Source organism: Camelus ferus, chromosome 13 (genome assembly GCF_009834535.1).
Source record: "Camelus ferus isolate YT-003-E chromosome 13, BCGSAC_Cfer_1.0, whole genome shotgun sequence".
NCBI lineage: Eukaryota > Metazoa > Chordata > Mammalia > Artiodactyla > Camelidae > Camelus > Camelus ferus.
The window spans coordinates 49,082,614-49,105,778 of record NC_045708.1 but is presented as its reverse complement, the minus strand read 5'-3'; the positions used below and the strand labels follow the sequence as shown (position 1 = coordinate 49,105,778).

Here is a 23,165-nt window from a genome sequence, read left to right as displayed (position 1 = left end):
AACTCTCCCAGCCCATGGGAAGTTAACAGTTTTATTCAGAGAACAAGAACATAAATAATTAATTGTTTCATAAAGTGTGTGCTAACAGAGGCAGAAATAGAATTCTGTGGGATTCTGGGAAGTAGCTGTAACTCCTCCTGAGGGAGTAGGAAGAGATTTTACTAAACATATGACTTTTGAGATACACACACTCAACTTCATTAAAAAATATATACTTTTATGACTTCAAGTTCTTTCCCTGAAAAACATATACTGCATGGTCTACCATTAAATTCTTGTGTAATTATTCAGTGAATGCTTATATATATTAATATACTTTGTGTCACCTATTTTTAATTACCACTGAAACTCCAGAAACCTAGTACAATGACAGGCACAAGGTAAGAGCAACTAGGTAATATTTTAAATGTGTGACTGACTGAATCATGAATCCTGCCCACTGCCTGCATCTTGCTCTAGCAGGGCACCATACCAACCTGTACCACCTTTATTCCACTACCTAATGATCCTTTACTGAACCTGCTGTTTTGAGCTCCTGGAAGACTCTCCCCAACTCTGTTCTATTCAAAATGCGTAAATCCTTCAAATTTCTAGAAAAGTTCTATAAAGCCTTTTATTTCAACTTAGACCATACAACTGTCTACCATACAACTTAGACATTAAGTTGAATAAGATACAGGGAGGGAGGAAGCTTCAATATATTTTTTTCCCGTTTCAGTAACATTTTTCTGATTCACAACCTTTCACCCAATGATGAAAATACACTCCATAAAAATTTTTTACTGCAATCCAAAATTTTTAAAAATAACTTTATTGTTGAAAATGATGACAGTCTTTAATTAAACTAAAATTTCAGTTTTAGTTCAGCCCATTTTTACAATTGACACCAGGAAATGATCCAAACTACACATAGTTAGATAATGACGCAAGGAAGCATTAGATGCAAGATGCAAATATTAAAAGACTAAGATGGAAAGAGGGCCCAAAGGACTCAGGTAGATTGAGAAGCTCCTCTCCAGCAGAGAGAAGATACCAGAGAGGAAGAGGGTAGGCAGAACAGTGACCTGAAAATGAAAGGGTTTACGTAATTCCCCACCTCAATCCTATCAAGTAGAGGGAGTGGATGCTTTAGCAAACAGGAATAATAAAGCCAGGCCAGTTGAGGAGCTTCCTGGGACAAAGTGAATGGTAAAATCAAAACTTTAGGACCAGAGAGGAAAAGTTAGAGCAGATGGCTGAATAGAGGTAGGAATAAAAAGGAAATATGGTCACTTCCAAGACTCAGCACATGCAGCATGAGTTTCTAGAAATGATAAGGTCTGAACAGAAAAGTAAGGGTCTTTCCAAACATGGAAGGAAAAAGAACAAAGTCTGTGAGGGAGTTCAGTGGACTACAGGCTGAGGTTTGTAAGGAACTGTTCAGTGTCTGAATGCTTTCTTCCCTTTCACAGCCTTTCAATGTATGGTATATATTTCAGAGAATACTTTCAGTAGTTAGGCCGATTGATAAAACTTGTGGCATAAAATCAGAAGACTAGGGAACTCAGCAATATTCCATGATGCCATGTATAAATTTAATTTATTATCTAATAACATTAAAATAACAGGTTAAATTAGGGCCGATGATTCTTTCTGTACTGAAACATTCTGACCTACAGTCCAAATGGGGGGTTGATTACATAACCAAAAACAAAACAAAACAAAAAACCTTCTTTTCCCCTTCTTAATAAAAAATGAAGTTTAAAGCTTTCAGCTCACTTGTTATTTAGGGAAAAACTGGAGATTGGAAACCTTTATGAAATATGAAGTAACTACAGTTAATATTTCAACACTCACATACCAGTAAGAGTTAAGAGTATGCAAACCACTTAGAGAAAAAAAAAAAAAAGAAGAAGAGAGAAAAAGCTAATTCACAGAGGTAGTGGTAGGGAAGAACAACAGAAACAGAAAGATTAGGAAAACAGAGAGTTCAGTACAAGAGGCAAAAGAGTCTGATCAAATGGAAGCACAGAAAGATGAAGATCAGGGGAGAGGATTCTGGAAGTGCAGCGGAGGAGTGAGGCTGGGACCTGTGTCACTGGGTTAGTCAAGCTGTCATTCACGGGGCGGGGGGTGATTCACAGAATCATCACCCGTCGTCTCTCTCTTTGAAATGCTAATCAACCGAAAGTCTAATATTAATAGCTAGACCAAGAGGCACAAGATGATTTGAATGGAAAGCTTAAGGCAAAAAAAATTTTTTTAATTTATTTTCAGCCTCCTCTCCTGCTCCTCCCATTTTTTCAGCGTTGGTGCTTTTGTCTTCTCTCGTTTGGCACATCTACCTGCTTTCTGGCATCTTTCCTGAGTTGGCCTTGCTTTCAGCTGGCTGCTAACATATTGCAGCTAAGGTTTTAATCAAAGTATACCCTCAAGTACAAGCACACCGAGTTTCATTGCGTTTCTTTTTATTGAGCTTCATAGATACTGTGCTTTTTACAAACGGAAGGTTTGTGGCAACCCTGCTTGAGCAAGGTTAGCAGCACCATTTCTCCAACAGCATTTGCTCATTTCACGTCTCTGTGTCACGTCTTGGTCTTTCTCACAATATTTCAAACTTGTTTGTTATTATTACATTTGTTATGGTGATCTTTGAGGCTATTATTGTGATTGTTTTGAGGAGCCACAAGCCAGGTCAACGTAAGATGACAAAACATAATAGATAAATATGTGTGTTCTGCGTTCTGTCTGACTGCTCCAAAGCAGATTCTCTCCCTCTCCTTTAACCTCCTTATTCCTGGAGACACAAAATATCAAAATTAGGTGGACCAGTAACCCTATAATGGTCTCTAAGTGTTCCAATGAAAGGAAGAGTCAAACACCTCTTACTTTCAATCAAAAACTAGAAATGATTAAGCTTAGTGAGAAAGGCATGTTGAAAGCTGAGAGAGGCCAAAAGCAAAGCATCTTGCACCAAACAGTTAGCCAAGCTGTGAAGGCAAAGAAAAAGTTCTTGAAGGAAATTAAAAGTGCTACTCCAGTGAACACACAAATGACAAGAAAGCTAAGTGGCCTTATTGCTGATGTGGAGAAAGCTGTGGTGGTCTGGACAGAGAACCAAGCCAGCCACAACATTCCCTTTAAGCCAACGGCCAACGAGAGTAGGGCTCTAACTCTCTTCCGTGAAAGCTGAGAGAGGTGAAGAAGCTGCAGAAGAAACGTTTGAAGATGGCAGCGTCTGGTTCATGAGGCCTAAGGAAAGAAGTCATCTCTGTAACATGAAAGTGCAAGGGAAAGCAGCAGGGGCTGATGCAGAGGCTGCACGTTGTCCAGAAGATGTAGCTGAGATCATTAATGAAGGGGCTACACTTAACAGATTTTTAATGTAAATGAAACAGCCTTCCATTGGAAGAAGACACCGTCTAGGACTTCCACAGCTGGAGAGGAAAAGTCAACGCCTGACTTCAACACTTCAAAGGACAGGCTGACTCTCTCATTTGGGGCTAATGCAGCTGGTGACTCTAAGGTGAAGCCATTTCTCATTTATCATTCCAAAAACCCTAGGGCCCTTAAGAATTATGCTAAATCTACTCTGCTCTATCAATGGAACAGCAAAGCCTGGATGACAGCACATGTGTTAACAACATGGTTTACTGAATATTTTAAGCCCGATGTTGAGACCTACTGCTCAGAAAAAAAAGATTCCTTTGAAGTAGGACTGCTCGTTAACAGTGCACCTGGGCACCCAAGAGCTCTGTATAATGAGGCCCACTAACACAACATCCATTCTGTAGCCCACGCATCAAGGAGTAATTTTGACTTTCAAGTCTTATTATTTAAGAAATACACTTTGTAAGGCTACAGCTACCTTAGATAGTGATTCCCCTGATGAATCTGGGCAAAGTCAATTGAAAACCTTCTGGAAAGGACTCACCATTCTAGGTGCCATTAAGAACATTCATGATTCAAAAAGGTCAAATATCAACATTAACAGGAGTTTGGAAGAAGTTGATTCCAACCCTCATAGATGACTTTGAGAGGTTCAAGACTTCAGTAGAAGAAGTAATTGATAATGTAGAGTAAATAGCAGGAGAACTAGAATTAGAAGTGAAGTCTGAAAATGTACTGAACTATTGCAATCTCATGATTAAAGCTTAAACATATGAAGAGTTGCTTTTTATGGATGGGCAAAGAGAGTGGTTTCCTGAGATAGAATCTACTCCTGGTAAAGATGCTGTGAAGACTGTTCATACAACAAAGGATTCAGAATATCACATAAACTTAGTTGAATAAGCAACCACAAGGTTTGGGATGATTGACTCCAATTTTGAAGAAAAGTTCTACGGTGGGTAAAATGCTATCAAAAAGCACTGCATGCTACCAAGAAACTATTTCTTGAAAGGAAGAGTCAATTGATGCTACAAAATTCATTATCTTATCTTAAGAAATTGCCAACCTTCAGAAATACCCCAGCCTTCAGCAACTTCCACCCTGATCAGTCAGCAGCCATCAACATTGAAGCAGGACCCTCTACCGAGAAAAAAAAAAATTATAACTTGCTGAAGGCTCAGGTGATGGTTAGCATTTTTAGTAATCAAGTGTTTTTAATTAAGATATGTACATTGGGTTTTTTCAGACATAGTGATATTGCACACATGACTACAGTAAGCATAAACATAACTTTTATATGCACTGGGAAACCAAAAAATTCCTGTGACTAGCTTTATTGCAATATTTGCTTTGCTGTGGTGGTCTGTAACTGAGCCTGCAACATTTCCAAGGTATGCCTATATACCACCTCTCAGAGGCATGTGTATTTTTTTTCAGAAGAGCCTTCTTAATGCATTCGAAAAATTGAAGAATAGTATGCATTAGTCCTGGGAGTTAGTGGTGAATAGGCATTATGCTCTTAGAGCTAAATGCAGCTCTCAAAGCAGCCAGTGAGCAGTGCAGAAGAATGAGCAAGGAGAGCCTGGGCCAGGTGCTGGGTGGGAGAGATCAAGGGAAGCAAGATGGTTTGGTGGGTGGAAAAAGAATGGGGGTAAAGTGTGCACTGCCCCACTCTTGTGTATATTGTCTTGTAGGGTATCTTCTCCTCACCTGATGCTGTCACTGAAAATTTCAGCTGCCTAGTGTGTTGAGATTAAGGTGATGTCTAGGAAGAAAAGGCTCAATTATTTTTGAACAGCCACAACTCTCTAAAGTTGTGACACCCATTTTATTTTTTACTTGCTAATTAAAACACAGTGTGTGGCTCAGAGTAGAAGTAAGGGAAGGGGAGAAGAATGGGAGGAAAGACAGAAAGCAAAATGGATTATTAATGGATTATTATTAAGAACTGGACAATGATATCATGGCATATAAACCTCTGTTTTAGAGACTCTACCCTGAATGGAATTGAGAGTCTATTTGCACTTGGAAAGATCAGGCAGACCATCTTGCCCTTATGAAATCATTTGAACTGTTGGTACATACCATCAAAGAAAATTAGACCACATCCGAAGGATTTTCACCAGTTCAATATCTTAAAGAATACCTTATAATTTATTATTCAAAGTGGGTGCATTTTACATATGTCTTCACACAAATCTTTGAGTTGAAGAAAAAGCATAAACTACAGTGTCTCAGGATTATAATTTGAAACATTCAGGTCTCTCATCAAGAAAGCCATAATTATTGTAAGTAGCATTATCTCTACCACTTCATTATACTGCCAGCTCTGTAGCACTGCAGAGAATGTCTCAGAAGAGATTATTAAATATTGACATCAGTAATAATATTGCGAAGCATCGTAGATGGATTCCTTTAATTCTTAGAACACTTTGATGAGATGGGCATCAATCTATTCCCATTTTTACTGAGGAGGAAATAACATTTTGAGAAGTTGTACTACTTGGCTCGAGGTAAGAAGGCTAGTTGGTGGTATAGACAGTTTACATCCAGATCTGGTCTGTCTTAGCCCTGGATCAGAGCTACATTCTATCTAACTGATCATTTTATCACCTACATCAATATATCTCCAATTCTGTTCAAAGGAAAACCCAGGCTTTTAAGGGGTCACTTCTGGGGCCACCACAGAGGGATATAAAGTGGAGAGGACCATGGGGTGATAGTCCTCCTCACATGCAAACCAAGCAGCTGAGCTTCAATACATTTTAAAAGTTTGAGTCCAGATTATCATTTAATTTGAAGAAATATTTCTACTGCGAATAGGAAAAAAAACTTCAAGAACCACTGATCTAGATTTTTTAAATGTGACTTTTTTTCCGTGATAAGCTTGAATTATTGAAGAGCAGTGAGCACCAGAACCATATGGGGTTCATCAAGAACTAAAGAGGAAGGAAAAATACAATTCCACCTCCACATTAATAGAAAATGAATCTTACAGGCAGCTGATCAATAATTAAAAATGAAAACAACAAGTGCTCTCTAATTTACTTGCAGGCTTCAGCCCAAGTCTGGAATGACAGGCAAACACACACACACACACATACACACATACACACACACACACAAATAAATACATGAGTCAGTGAAATATTTATTTTTCTTCTACATTATCAATTCTAAAATTTTATCAATTTAAAAAATATGAATTTGATTTTATGTTTCAGAGGTGCTGCACCAAACTTTCACCAAACGGAGATAGCTTTCTTCCTGGCTAAACCATGCATCTTGATTATGAATCAATTTCCTTTTTTGAACATGTCTCCTTCCTCCCTCCCTCTTTCCATCACCTTCTTTGTAAAGGAACGCCAGGGAAAGAGTAAAGAAGAAGGTTATTATTCCTATTTCAGTAATCCATGGCAAAAGTGTTACAGTTTCGCCTACAATTCTCTAATCAACAATTTTAATCTATTTATATTAAATATCAGAAAATGCAGTATTTGCTATCTTCTGATGTTTAAACACCAGATTTAAATGCCACCTTGGTCCCTACACCTGACCATGTCACTTAATTTCTTCACATCTTCTGAAATTAGGGTTAATAATTTCTGGTGAGCCAAAAAACAGATGCCAATGGAAAGTCCTTTTGTGTAACAAGCAAGTGTCATTTATCATTATGATCCCTGGATGAGAAATTAAAAACTGGTCATTTTGAAGTTAAGATTACAAAATAAAAATATCACAAGTTTAACAGTCAAAATATTTTCATGATTTTATGTCTAGATGTAGGAAACTGATTTCATTATTTTATGATGATTACAGTTAAGAAGAAATGTTGTCCATAGTGCTATTATAGTAGCATGACTTGCAGTTATTATCATAAAAAGTAAAAGCATCATTCATAAATATTTTGTATGAAGAGATACTGGAATTTTCACAGCTTAAGAACAAAGAGTCAACAGACTCTTCATCTTCCATCTTCTAGTCTAAAACTATTTTAACAATAGTAAATTGGAAAAACGTTTGCTCTAAAATTCTTAAAACGTAAATCATATTCATCTCAAAATGTTTCTACTCAAACTCTCTTGTACTGAATTATATCCTCCCAATTTAGAGCAATCTTCCTTATATAATCATATAGTTTCAAATTTTACTGGATTATAATGCTTAAAAAAAAAGTGCATAAAGCTAACAGGTAAAATAAGAGCCACGAATTTAAATATGCATTTTCACAGTGACACTGGGCCACCAGTTGGTAGAATTACTCAAAGAAATCTTGGTTTGCAGTTGGGAAAAAGAAAAGGCAAGTTTATTCAGCCATACACTGTATAGTTGTCCTTTAAGGCATATGTTATGGTTTTACAAGGTGAAGCGCACATCCTTCCTTAGAAGGCCATTTGCTCTGCTTATTTTGTTGGTTTCCTTGTGAAGAAAAGAAGATGGATTTGAGTTAAGAGGATATATTCTCATCTGTTTTCCTTTGTGGCCAAAGTCTGAAATACTGCTTATAGAAGCTGGAATGGAGTTTCTGGCAATAACAATAACTGCTGATTCTTTACTGAGTACATTCTATACACCAGGCACTATGCCGAGTGCTTTATACGAATATCAGTAATAGCAGACATATCAGTAGTAGTCACCATGCGTTTGTCAGGGTCCTAAGCACTTTTTATATATTAGGTTGTGAAAGTCTCCCAATAGCCCTACGAATTATGGGCTGTTATGAACCCCATTTTACAGATTAGGAAACAAAGATATAGAGAAATTAAGTACCTCTTGCCTGCTATCAGAGCTAGCCGAACCAGGATGTGTACCCAAACCTCTAATGCCTGAGAAAGTAATCTTGAAGCTATGATGTCATCCTATAGACCTCACCTAATTAGGGTGACACGAGGATAACAGAGGACATGAGATACAAGGTTGGCTAGATCTAGAAAGGAAGCATTGACACTATCAAGTCCAAGCTCTGTTCTGAGACTATTTACCCAAGATCCAAAGCCAGGTTCAAAGCAAGAGTGAAAAACGCAACTTGTATTTACACATTTACCTTACAAAGCAGTACTAACCAAACACTACTGACACTTTAAACTTCTTTTTCAGGGTTGTAACTAACTTCTTTTTCAGGGTTGTAAGGACAGTGAAACAATAAAACATTTCATTGACCAGGAAAAAAGTATACTATTAATGTTTATATTCTGAAACATATATATTCAACAAGATTCTTCAAACCTGAAACTAAAAATAAAATTACTAATCTAAATCTATTCGCCATCTTAAGCTTGACATTTAACACTATAAAACTTTCCAGCACACACAATGAACCTAAAAGCACTAAACCTCTACAGTTAGTAAAGATCGAAGCGTTTACTATACCTAATGACATAAAAGAATTTGCTTGCTGGATTTGCAAACAGAGAATCAGAGTTTGGTAACTAATTAGTTGTGAAATGAGGGAGAAGGGGTTGAGTTTAAAATCTGCTGCTTGGGTGACTTAAATGGGCACGATACCATAAGCCAAATTAGGAAACTCATGAAAGCATCGGTCTGGGAAGAAATGACTTCAACTTCAAGCCCATTAAATTTGCAGCATGGTGAGTTAAGCTGGCATAGCAGACAGTAGGGAAGGAGGGTAGAAAGGCATTCTTTTCTTTTTTTTCCTTCCTTAATTGTACTTAAATTTTGTCTCTTTATAATTGTTTCCTTAGAAAATATTTATCTTTAGTAAAATTCTAGATTTCTACTATCTGTGGTACTCCAAATGGATTATCCAGCACCTAAAGAGATCAAGATTTTAGCTTTTTTGGCATTGTTTCAAACTTTTTGTGGACTCCTTTTTATGGACAGCTATAGTGGGTTTTTTAAATTTTCCTATCATACTTCTATATTAAAACTATACAGCTTTCTAATAAATTATTTGTCTTTCAGACATTACTTCTATTACAGCCTTCTTTAAAGTACCCTAACTCTCTTAATAGTCTCTCAAAGCCCTTTTTTAAAAACTTACTGAGTTCCAATATGTCCTTGAACCAAATCTTAAATGCTACCATATTGCAATCACTGGACTCTTATTAGAAAGAACAAAGATATCCTAATAGACAACTGACATGCTCGTTAAGAGGCAATATATTTGAAGAGCAGATAAAGCGATAAATCTTAACCCTCTATCATGCAATCTTTAAAGAGGAGTAGGTAAGGCATTTTATTGAGATAACTGAGATATGGGAATAACAGAGCCTGGTGACAGACAAACTGCCAGAGATGTGATGCGGGCTGAGTGGCTACCTGATTAGGTAAGGAGTAAATGAGTTACCTATCCTCGGAAGTACTTCCAACTCCAAGATATGGTGATGCTAGACTTACTTGGAGACATTCTGAAAATGCCTTGGTCAAAGATCTAACTGAATACTATTGAAAGTAGTGTTTAGCTATTATTTGTACTTAGGATTGATCATTTTTCTATCCCCTAGGACTCTCTGCAAGTACAAGAAACTCTAGTCCACATTAACGGAAGATACATGCACGGAGAGGAGAATCAGAGTCGAGAGGCAGACAGAAGCATGAGCAGTACTGGGAACGCAGCACAAGAGTTAAAAAATAAACTCAGGCCAAAACAACCCACAGAAGTAACCATCAAAATACGTATAACTGAGATCTTCCTGAATAGAAGAAGTTTTTTCCTTTATTTTACAAGCATTTCTTCCTGAGGTCAACGCTCCAGGTAAACAAACAACACGTATTTAGGCTGTACTAATAAAAGAAACAGAAAATAGTAACTCAGATTCAGAGACTAATTTCTATAACACTGTCCTAATTAGCCCTCTCCACCCTGATCCTTTATTCCTAGGACTTTATCTCCTAAGCATCATCATTAAGTTTATACTCCACCTCTTTATTCTTCTACTACAGAACTGATAGTTATTCTAATGTTGGTTCATGCTTGCGTGTCTCTTTTCTCCCTCAGGTGGATTACGAGCTATTTAAAGATAAAGCTTTGTCTTGTAATTGTCTTCCCCAGAAATCAATGGAATGTTAATGTTAACCATTTTTCCCCACCTGTAATTCTCTCTCCCTCTTCCCAGATGTCTGAACCCTTTCATTACTACAGGGCCAGTTATTGTGTGGCGTCTTTCATAAGTTCTAAAGCCCTTAGTAACAGCTTCCTCCTCTGAACTCTTAGTGTGTGTTGTCTCCACCACTAATTGGAACTGAGCAGATGCCACTTTGTCCTTGGCAACACTTCTCCTGTCTGAGCCAAAAACACGATCCTTCCCCTGGAGAGAAAGCACGCCAACATTGTGAACCCCTGATAAGCTTATCTGTCTTCCTTGGTACACAGAAACCTTTGAGGAACCCCCAAATACTGCCATGATCCAGTGAGAAGGCCAAAAGGTTTAACAGGATGAAGATAATATGCTAGCAGCACACAGTTTAATCACAGCTAACTGGATGCAGCTGTGGAAACCATCTTTTAGTTTCATCGCAATGATAAACCTAATTAGGCGGGCCTAGACCTAGGAGGACGAACAGCCTCAGTAGGACCTCTAGCAAAGTCGAAGTTAGAGGTTATCAAGAGCTCTCCAAGGTACCAAAGGACCACAGCCACTTATTCCACCCACCCAATGGTAAGAATTCTGTTTCTTTGTGCTCTTTAGGTGACACTATTTATTTGCTTACTATATACTGACTATTCATTGATGTGACTTCCACTATTATGACACTAGACAACTGCCTTAATCTGAATCCTACTGTGCCAGCACAATGCTACAGTGCAGCGATTATCCTGACCCAACTATGACATATTCTTGCAACTGGCCTACCTAGCTACACTGTCGACCAGCAACAAAATTTCCTGGCCAAATTTCAAATAGGTGTTTTGAAAATACGCCTACCGTCTCCAACATTAATGAAAGTTCTCAAACAAGAAATCATGCTTCTGTGTACCAATAAGTGCTTGCTGATAATGAATATTTTTCTTTGACGTCTACGGACACAGGCTGGTGCAGGCCAGTGAAGAATCCAAACCTGCGGCTTGAGTGACACCTACAAGTGAACCAGAGAAGTACTCTCAGCTCCTGTAGCTCGCTGAGTGTACCGTCTATTTAACTAGCCCTCCAAGCCAGATCCAGACAGACGTCCAGCTTAGACTGAGGTCAGTGCTACAAAGCAGAGTAAAAGAAAAAAGAGTATGGTTATACCTGTAAATATCTAATTGTGTTTCCGGATGCAAAGAAACTCCCATAGACAACTGATTTAAAAAGAATTGCACAAAGAAAGTGACATATTGAAACATAAAACTTATCTGCCGGAGCACCCCGTAAATTTGCATGGGACATTTAAATAACTATGTGAACTATACACTTATTCTAAAAAGTGCTTTTGAAATAAGTTAGGCTTCAGGTCCTTAATGATTTCTAGGCTAGGAAAAGCACTAATATATTTAATTGTCATTTCAATAATATCAAAATGAAGTATGCAGCAACTACTAGCCCCAGTCAATGAAACTGAAACTTTGTTAGTATTAACCAGGTCATCAATACTAAATGCCATCATAGCTGGATGCCTCTGAATGTGAAAATAAGAACTCCTACCATTAATTTAAGAGTATAATGACTCCCAAAAGCAGCCCAAAAATGGTATTTTCAATTTTATAGGTAGCTTTATCATTATAAAATGTGAAATTATGCTAATTGTTATATCTTAGAGCATTTTACCCTTAGATGACAATCTGCATTACAAAAGCTTTTAATGATTATTATATACATTTGTATTCTGCCTCAGCACACAGAGGGCTCTCAAGTGATACTGGCTGGATAAATATACGTTGGAATATGCTTGATTACTCTACTTCATCTTATGTTATCTTGTGCTTCTTATCTCTCTTGTATTGCATCACTTGGCTAAGCCATTTCATCACCTTTTACTCTTTTTAGATATTCTTGGCATGTTTCCTCTCACTGACTGGATTACACTTGATATCACAGTTCACAATTTTCCCTAAAATTATTTGTGTAATTTATGTCTCTAAAATTTATACTCTTCCCTCCACTGAAGGAGGGTACATCAAAGGGGATGGTGTAGATGTTAAAGTCTGACAGCTGAATAATAACAGCAAAAGTAACACAGGCAATAAGATAAGACTATACGGAAAGGCAGAAAAACAGTGTCTGGGGCACAGCAGGCATTCAATACATATTTAGTAAATAAACAGAAAAGTGAATGAATGAACTCAAACTTCACTTTTTCTTTTAAACTTTCCTAACCTTCAGGACTGAATTAATCATCCTTTTCTACCATTCTGTAAAATAATCACCACCATAATAGTCTAATAGGTGCTGAGTAATTGCTATGTGTCAGGCACCATTTAAAATGCTTTCAATGTATTAACTCACTTAATCCTCACAGTAGCTCCATGGGATAGCTACCACAAGCTCCTCACGCTATAGATGGTAATATCCAAACACAGAGAGGTTAAGTCATCTACCCTGGGTCACACAGTCAATAGTTAGAAGAGTTCTATCAAACTGCTCACCCACCAACAGACAATAAGAACTCTTACATAAGCATTTTGTACTGTTTACCTCAGTTTCTTCAATGCCTCGCCCTAGAAGAGCACCTGGAATATAGAAAGTGCTTGCAAATTTCTGATAAATGTATGAATGATATCTTAACAGCAGACAAATAATATGAACCAACCATTCAATACAAAACCAGCTCCTTACCACCTGCCAACTGCAGCTCTCCAAAGTTGGGAGGAGCTCCCAGCTGTTGTTCTTATCACAGAGCATGCTTTAACCAACCCTTTCCTCTCTTTGCTTCTGGAGGAAGAAACATTTATTTGATCTCTGTGACATCATACTACTGTCATTCTCACTTTCTTCTATCATTAGCCTCACTGGCCTTATTTCTGTTTCTTAAAACATGCCAAGCATATTCCTACCTGAAAGTTTTTTCGGTTGTAATTTTGTGTTCTTTCTGGTGGAAATATTCTTCTTCAGCATTTTCTCATGGGTAGAGACTTTTAGCCAGTCATCTCTCAGCTGAATCATTATCTGCCGAATGAAGTTTCCCTGACCACACATAAAGTCACCTTAGGCTGAAGCCATGTGCCCCAGCTCAGTTTGGCAGAGAGATAAGCTTTGGAATTTCAGACACAAGTCTTGGTTATTATAAAGTAACTTATTCTTATTTCCAATTTACATTGTGCATTTTTCTCCTACAAATAACTCAGAAGTAGGAGGAGAAGCGGGGCCAAGACATGCGGTAGGCCTTCCTGTAATCTTTGGCCATTATACGACCTAATAACACCCCAAATTCTAGGATCAGCCCTACACTTATTCATTTGCTTCCTGACTGAAAGGGAAAATTAATGCATGAATGAGCAAAGTCATGGTGAGAGAAAGTGATGAACGACAATCTTGAAGGAAAAAATAAAATGCAAAACAGTATTCTATTGTTAAAGTCTAACTAGATATATGTGAAATTCAGGTCTTTTTAAAAACCACCCGGCCATATATAATCAGCCCCCAGGCAGTCACTTCTGCAGTCATCATTGCCAAGCCTTCAAATGGCAGAAAAGAGGATTCCCCAATTTCCTGGACCCACAGCATTACCCTTTCAGCACTACTGACATTTAGGGTTGGATAATTCTTTACGGGGGGGCTGCCCTCTACATTGTAGTATGTTTAGTAGCATCTCTGCACACATCAGACACCAAAAGCAACACCCCCAACTCCCACCCCAAGATGTGATGACCAAAAACAGCTCTTACATTGCCACATGTCCCCAAGGGGACAAAACTGCCCTCAGTCGAGAACTCCAGGAAGAATTCCTTCTAAATTCATTCTGGTTTGGACCAAAGTACAAGAAGAACTACAGGTTTGCAGTTATGTGGGTTGGGTTTCACTTAAATCTGTATCAGTCTTTTCAACAAACGGCGCTGGGAAAACTAGATAATCGACATATAAAAGAATGAAGTTGGACCTTTAGCTTCCATCATATACAAAAATCAACTCAAAATGAATCAAAGACCTAAACATAAGCACTACGACTATAAAACTCCTAGAAGGAAACATAGGGGAAAAGCTTCATGACTTTAGATTTGACAATGATTTCTTAGCTATGACACCAAAAGCAGAGGCAACAAAAGTAAAATTAGGCTACATCAAAATTTAAAACTTCTGTGCATCAATTGACACAACCAACAGAGTGAAAAAGCAACCTGTAAAATGGGAGAAAATATTTGCAAATCCTGTATCAGATAAGGAATTAATATCTAAGATATATAAAGAGTTCAACAACAACAACAAAAAACCCACAACTCAATTAAAAAATGGGTAAAAGACTTGAATAGACATTTCTCCAGAGAAGATACACAAATGGCCAACAAACACATTAAAAGATGCTCAACGTCACTAGTTATTAGGGAAATGCAAATCAAATCTACAATGAGATATAACCTTATACCTAGTAGGGCAGCTACTGTCAAAAAAACAGAAAGTATTAAGTGTTGACAAGAATGTGGAAAAATGGGAACACTTTTGCATTGTTGGTGGGAACGTAAAATGGTGCAGACATTAGGGAAAACAGTACGATGGTTCTTCAAAAAATTAAAAATAGAACTGTCATATGATCCAGCAATTCTACTGCATATACCCCAAAGGATTGAAAGTAGAGTTTCAGAGAGATATTTATTTGTACATTCCTGTTCATAGCAGCACTATTCATAATAGCCAATAAGTGGAAGCATGAGACCAAAAGGTGCATAGGTGGATGAATGGATAAAATATGGTGGCTTCCAAAGCTTGGCAGGAAGGGGGAAGGGGGGGGTGTTGTTTAGTGAGTATGAAGTTTCAGTTTTGCAAATTAAAATGTTCTGGAAATTGGTTGCAAAACAATATGAATGTACCTAACACTGCTGAACTGTATATTTAGAAATACTCAAAGTGGGAAATTTTACATTATGTGTATTTTACCACAATTAATTTAAAAACTTGTGTCAGTAAAGAGGAATGAGTGAAACAAAGATGATTCTCTCAGATTTGGAAATCCAAGATGCAAAGCATCATCCTAGGAGTATTGGGGTTTTAAATAATGAGTTCCTGTTAGATACGAGGACCCACTGGCATCTCTGAACGAAAAGCAGTCTATCCACTGGCTACCAGTGTAATTTGTCTTTGGTCCCGCCTATTTTAAGGCATGGCAAACTCCGTCATTATTTCACTCATTCTTAATTAAACACTTACGTAAACAAACATTCATCCAGTGACAACAACCAGTCAAGCATAGCACCGGGGGAGTTACACAGAGTATGTCATTCAGTTCTAGGAAAGTAATATTAGTTTTTTGGAAGCCTGCAGCTGAACACAATCAATCATAAATAGGTTACTAGTTAAGAACATAGACTTAGGTTTGAATTCTGGCTCTGCAACTTGCTAGCTCTAGTCTTTTTGCTTTTTTTGCCTCAGTTTCCTCATCCTTAAAATGGGCATACTAATAGTACCTTATTCAAAAAGTTGCTATGAGGATTAAATGATTTAGTATTTTTGAAGATATTAGAGCATTGCCAGGCATTTAGTAAGGGCTATGTGAATACTCACTAAACAGAGTCACAGACATGTGCTGAGCACCTAACCTTGCTAGGAGCTTGAACATTTGCTTGAACTGTGCCCTACAGCCCACTATTTAACATCCTGAAAGAGGGTTCCTGGTTGTTTATCTATTTCAAGAAAATGTTCAAGTCCTTGAAAATACCCCCTCCGTCTGTGATGACTGAGAACAGAGTGTTAACGAAGAGGAAGTATGACGACTGCTAAGTTTCCTTGTACTGGACTCACGGTGTGGTGACTTCTCTTTCCTTCACAGCTTCAAGCTGCACGGAAGGAAGCGGGGAGCAAGCACGTTGTCATGGTGTGCACATTACGACTATTTTCAGAAAGAACTATACCATTAAAATCCAATGTTGTCCCTGGGTTTAAGAAAGGGAAAAAAAAAAAGCAAAAAACAAAAACAAAAAAAAAGATAAAAAGTATCTGCTCTACCACATCATGAACTGAATTATAATGATGCTCCCTGGGCAGGAGCCTGAGCTGTATTATAAATGCGAAATCTTTTACGAGGACCAGACGAAAACATTAAATACCTAGAGAACTGAGAATACGTTAAAACCGAAAATCCCAATGCAAACGCAATAACTATGTATGATGGATGCTACTGCAAAACCAGAAAATATTTAGGACATAAACTCCTTAAAAGATTGTCTTTCATTGAAAACTAAACAACCCTTAAGAGTTCCCAAATGATGAAAACTCGGATAAAAAGTCTTGCATGTAAGTTTGACAAAGAGCACTTGGACCCGGGAAAAAAGTGGACAGAGATAAATCTTGGTATTTATCATTATCACAACAGAAAACAGGAAAACAATTATAAATTCTAGGTCTTTATTAACAGTAAGTTTCTTAGTTGAGTACCTACCTAGAAGAAAGAAGTTTTAACTACTATAACTTAGAAAACCATTCTCTGTGCTTATAACAAAAATAACAAAAAAAGTGGGTTGTCTTTCATTTTATTAATTTCTATTTTACATCTGTTCACATTTTAGAAATATTCTAATTGTCTGAAAAATAGTATGTGTGTGGGTTTCCTTATACCTGATAATTTTGGATGGTACATTATTATATCACCCTCTGCCTTGTCAATATCCCAGTGGTAAAACAGGGACCAAAATAAGTCTGTCTCATGGTAATAAGAATACAGACACGTTAGAGGGAAAAAAATTAAGAAATTCAGTTCAATAGTTATTTGCCAAATACCATGCAACATAAATAAGACTACATTATTGTGGTAGGCATTTTGAAGCATATACATGTATAAAATCAATATGTTGTACACCTTAAACTTATACAATGGTATATGTCAATATTACATCGATAAAACTGGAAACAAAAACAAAGTAAAATCCTTTGCCAATAAAAAAGAAAGATAAATAGCACCTGGCCTCTATGCGATGAGTCTAAGACAGTGACATCTAATATTCTTTCTTCTACATGATGCCCTACAAGTGACATTTACAACTGTGATACTCTCGCGTAAAAATGTTCACGTTGCTGTCGTTGTCTTCATAGCTTGGTTGTAGTGTGGGGCAAAAAACAGCCATGGTAATTTAAATGTACGTGCAATTCACAGTACATTTAGTCTAGGAGTACCCTTTTCACTCTTCCTGATTCATGACATATTAGTGATGTGATAAGAACCAGTATTGTAGCAGGAGTCAAAGAAACATACTTCCAATTAAAGAATAAACATCCACGTACCCTGTCCTATAATGCTGAAGACTGGCCCAAATTTCTGCCCTTAGAAATACAGCTAAGTGACTCACCATTTCATATATGTGTCTATGTTGAGGCAAGGAGAGAAGGTTGATTAATCTTTGACAGGTTGGTGAGGTTGATTATTGCATCCCATGATGCCAAAAAGGCTTGTAGGGAGAAAACAGAAGAAAGTCAATGAAGTGGGAATTTAGAAAGTCATTGAGAAACGCTGGAGGAGCACGACAGATTGTAGAGGGCTAACGTGTGAGTGCAGAGCGAAGTGCTGGGCATGGGAAGAAAGAAAAGTAACATCTCCTTCATGCCTATTATGCACCATATTATTTGATTTAAACTTCACAAAAAAAAAAAAAAACCCAAAGTTGATGGCATAGCGGGTAAAATGGGAGGACTTGACTGGATTATTTATTTGCCTAAGATCACACAACTAGTAAACAATGTAATCAGACTACGAATTAACGTTTCCTCATTACAAGTTCAATATACTTTTCATATCGCCTGTGCATGTCTCTCTTCTCTGTCTCATACTAATCTATTGTTAAATTTTAGTAAGTTTTAAAATTTAGAAAACGTATACGTGCATATAAAATTACTTCTTTGGGGAGGTTATTCTACTGTTTTATCTATCACTACAATTACTTAATCATTATTTATCATCTATAACTATTTATCATTGTATTTTAAATTATCTGTTCGCTTGTCTTCCTTTCAACATGGGAGCTCAGTGCTTAAAACTGGAAGGTATCCAAACAGTCTGCCCAGTTCAGGTTTTATTCACTCATTCATTCATTCAGCAAACTTGTATTAACGGCCGACTATGTGCTAGCTTGTTTTATGGGTTTAGGAGATTTAACAATGAACAAAACAAAGTCTGTCATGATGTAGTGTATACTCTAGTGGGAGGAGGCAGACAGTGAGACAGATGACAGAGATGATGTAAATGTGGACGTGAATACAGATGTGGGGGCAGATGCAGAGATACACATACAAAGATGCAGATCTATACGTCAGGTACAGATACGCTCTATGAAGAAATCAAAGCAGAGTTAAGGACGAGAGGAAGTCTATTTTGTATCGCTTTTCTGTCGATGGTCAGGAAGATCCTCTCCCATGAGACGAATTCAAGCAATGCCTGAAAGAAGGAAGAGAGCCATGCAGATATCTGGGAATATTCTGTTTTGATAATGAAAAAAGGCAGAGGCCTTGATAAAGGATGCTGCCTATACTGTTGGAGATGCAGCAAGTAGATCCGTGTGTCTGGAATGATGTCGGGGGAGAAAGGAGTCTGAGAAGTAATAGGCTGAGACCAATGGGGCCTGGCAGGCATGACACATGATGTCAACCCACACTCGGAGGGAGATGGGCGGCTCCTGAAGGATTCTGAACGGGGCAGTAGCACAGGCTCTCACGTTATAAAGAATCTGTGGCAGCTATGTGGGGAACACATCGTAAGGAGAAAAGGGTGGAAGCAGGAGTATCGTAAGAGGTTAATTTAATAATCCAGGTATGAGGTAATGGCCAACTGGATCAGCACGGTGGCAGTGGTCGTGATGAGAGGTAATCAGATTCGGGATACATTTTGGAAGTAGAGCTGGTAGGATTTGTTGATGCATTTGGAACGTGAAACATCCAAGAAAAGAAGGAGTCATGGACGACTCCAAGATTCCTGGCCTGAACAATTAGAAAAATGGAATGGCATTTTACCAATATGGAGAAGACTGGGAACAGACTGCAGCAAGCATAGGGTGTCAGGGTCAAAGTCATGATGTTAGTTTTGGACACGCTCAGTTTCAGCTGTCAGGAAGGCTGCTGGACAGACTCATAGGTCTGGGGTTCAGAGAAGGCTGGCTAAGGAGATAAATTTGAGAATCATCAGCATACAGATATTATTTAGGGTCAGGAGTCTAAGCGAGATACTTGGCCTAGGGAATAAGTGTAGAAAAAAACAGAGAGAGAGGAGAGAGAGAGAGACAAAGGGTCCACATTCCTTTGGGGACATTCCAATGTTTAGAGTTTGGGGAGAGGAACCAGCTGAGGAGATTGAGAAAGAACAGCCTCTGAGGAAGGAGAGAGATTACAGTATCCAGGAAGCCAAGTCAAGGCAGTGTTTTAAGAAAGAAGAAGTTGTCTGACTGGACGACATGCTGTTTACAGGCTAAGATGAGGACAGCTGATTGATCGTTCAGTTTAGCACACCGATGTCATAACCTCAGTAAGAACATTTTCAGTGAAATTGTGAGGGGGAAAATTTGATTAGAAGTTTTCAAAGGAGGACTGGAGGAGAGTATATGTAGAGAGAAGTATAGACAATTATTGTGGAGAATTTTGCTATAAAGGGGAACAGACATAGGGTGATAGACAGAAGGGTACATGAGGTCAAAGAGGGCCTTTGAAGAATGGAGCTATAGAGTGTTTGTTGACTGATGGAAATAATCCAACAGGATGGAAAACTGATGACGCAGGAGACGGCAGAGACAAGTCCAAGAGTCCCTTTGAGGGTGAGAGGGGATAAAATGCAGCACAGTGGAGGGGCTGGCCTTAACCAGGTACACAGAGAGTCAATCCACAAAAACAGGAACATGGCATGGACCAGGTAGGTGGTAAACTCAGTGAATGAATGAAAGGTTTGCAAATGCAACTACACGCCTGGGACCTTCAGCCCATAATCTGTGTTCCAGAACTTGAGGGGATTAGAAAATGCCCTTTTATCCTCCAAAATACTTCCCTTTGCCTCTATTCTCTAATGTGTCAAATTCTACAAGTAGAGAGTCATTCTTCTGGCTTAATGTTCATTTCCCTAGAATGGAATAACGCATTAAACCCCATGAGTCAATTATGCTTAAGTGCAAATGAATTTGTCAGGCCCTCACTGTGAGATGGCTTTTAATAAGGGAATATAAGAGTATGATAACTCTGAATGTTCTCCCATAGGAGCTGGGAGCTGGGAGCTGAGAAGGGGATGGAGTGGGCTGTGTGAAGGAGCACCGTGGATCTGTGGACCTTGTCAATGTACACGACGTGTAACTCTAAATCAGAACCCAGGGGCTCACTCTTGGTTCACCACTTTGCAGCTTGCTCCCCTAGCAAGAGTCCGCTGACCTTTCTGCATCTCAGTTTCCTCATCTATAAATGGAGGTGAGGGTTAAATGATATAAGGGGTGTGTGCTACCATTGTTCTATTATTGCCCCATTTTTTTATTTAAAAATTTAAACTACTGCTATCTTGCTCCTTTCTCTCTTGGAGCACACTTTCTTCTTACTCACACCAGCAGACTGACCTCTTGTCGGTACACCAGATTCCCAAGTACAGCTCATCCTCCTTACACTGATTAACTGCTCAAGCAAACAAGCCATCGTAACAGGTGCTGATTCAAGACTCACAGCCATTTGGAAAGGGGCACACCGCCATTGCTCTGTGGACTTTTAGTTTCAAAATCACGTTGACACCACTCAGTTGTCATGGGAGAGCATTATATTTTATGCTTGTATACTTCTAACACTTGCACTTATCAAATAAAATTACTTGACATGCCAAATTATTATATACTCTTCTTGGTTAAACTAAAGATCCTTAATGGCAAAAAACAGCATGTTTGTATCATCCAACAATACATATTTGTTGACTGGAACCAATAAAAAATAAAAATGCAAGCCACACATCAGAATTAATTCACGAAGCAATGTCTTTCCGGTTTTCAGCTATTGAAAAAGAACTAACATACACTAATACATTTATGCTTTAAAAAAACTCAACATAAACATCTCAACTTCTAGAGTACCAAATACTCGGCAAAAGCATTTTTAGGGTTCGTAAAAAATATAAAAATTCATTAATGCATTTTAAAGCTGAGTCACATTTTTGAAAATCTGATATGTATAAAGCTCTTTAGAAGCTTTCTTTTTTTCCCTTCTGAATGTTTCTGCTAAGTTACTTTGCAGAAAACCAAAGCACTCTATAACCACTGGCATTCAATATTCATATCATAATGCATAAAGTAAGGGTAGGAGCAGGTAATTATTAATCCCTTTTGACAAAAAAAGCCACCAGTAGCAAATGTACGCATATGTGCTTACTGGGCATCTGGGATGCAGCTGGCATTAAAACTCAAATCCCTTGCATCCCAAGCAAGTACCGTGTTTATAAAGATAGCTCTTTCATAATATTAGACTCTGCAAAGCTTTATTCAGATGAAGCAGTTGTTTAATTTAATCTACAATTGCCAGATAGGTTCCTAAAAATCTTATTTTTATTAATTTAGACAGAACCAGAAACTTGGCATGATTCTTTTACTTTACTTTACCGGGTCGCAAAGCTCTAAGTTTATTTGGATAGCCATTTCTCAGTGATGAATGAATTCACTTGAACAGAACCCCTTGTCTTAAAAATATAACCTCTTACTGCCTTTCAGTTGCTCAGAGACAGCATCAGCCTGGTCAGTGATCATGTGAGGAGGACGCCTTTGTCAAAGGAGAAGCATAACCTTTATGTCTGCCTTCATCCATAAATATTCACGGAAACCCCCAGAAATAGCAATTTGCTTTAATGCAGCGAAGTCATCTGGATAAAGGTTAAATACCACTTCCACTGCACTGAATATTGGTTATCTGAGCTTTCTGTTATCTTTCTGCAAGAAGCATGAAAGTGACGTAAAGACCTGTGAGGGTAGTGGGAGCCAAAGGGGCCATTTAGTCTAGCCCCCGTCTCCAGTCTCTCCCTCAAGTGATCCCACACAGCAGAAACCCCTCCTCTTTCTGCAAAATAAAATGTCGGTGAGGCAACGTGCATGGTGTTTAATCATGTGTATTAACACGATGCTCTTTGCATACAACCCAAATACACCTGCAGCATCGTGCATTCGTCAGTGATAGTTGGTCATTATTTTCTGTCCTATAAATTTATTTCTCCTCTTCTGCCAGAAAACAGATTCCAACTCTTTGTGCTTTTCAACAATTCTAATTAATTTCATAAATATCATATACGGATGGGGAAATATTGTTTTATCTTTACTTTACTGATGCATAAATATCACATACGGACGGGGAAATATTGTTTTATCTTTACTTTACTGATGAGGAAGTTGAGGTTCCGAAAGCTTAAATGACTATCCCTGCCCCACTCAGAAAGAAAACAAAACAAAACAAGGCAAAACAGTTTGTAAGTGGTGGCGCCAGGATGCATGTCTAGAGTCCAGGACTCTAGATCCTAAGCTCTTTTCCCTTCGCCTCTCATGGATAAACTTTCTCACATAAACAAATCAGTAGGAGGTTAGAATCTACTGACTAGGGAAAACAACTTCAGGGATATTCTGGTACTTTGAAAAGAACATTTTTTTTTAAGTAGAAATGTATTTACACTAAGTTAGAGAAAAATTGTTTCACTGGCATCTAGGCTCACTAATGGAGACAAGTATCAAAGTCAGGAAGGTAACTGGAATTTTAAAGAATAAAGAGCACGTCACAGGCACAGTCATCTGC

General features: G+C 38.1%; 1 protein-coding gene and 1 long non-coding RNA gene across 2 annotated transcripts in view; one reads left to right on the top strand and one right to left on the bottom strand.

The window, feature by feature from the left end:
• Positions 1-23,165, bottom strand: part of PDE4B (phosphodiesterase 4B) — a 376,836-nt gene that overhangs the window by 291,906 nt on the left and 61,765 nt on the right.
• On the top strand, positions 3,152-21,510 carry LOC116668063. The gene is made up of 3 exons (XR_004325141.1): positions 3,152-3,161; positions 8,172-8,176; positions 19,289-21,510. It is a non-coding gene; the product is annotated as an uncharacterized LOC116668063 (long non-coding RNA).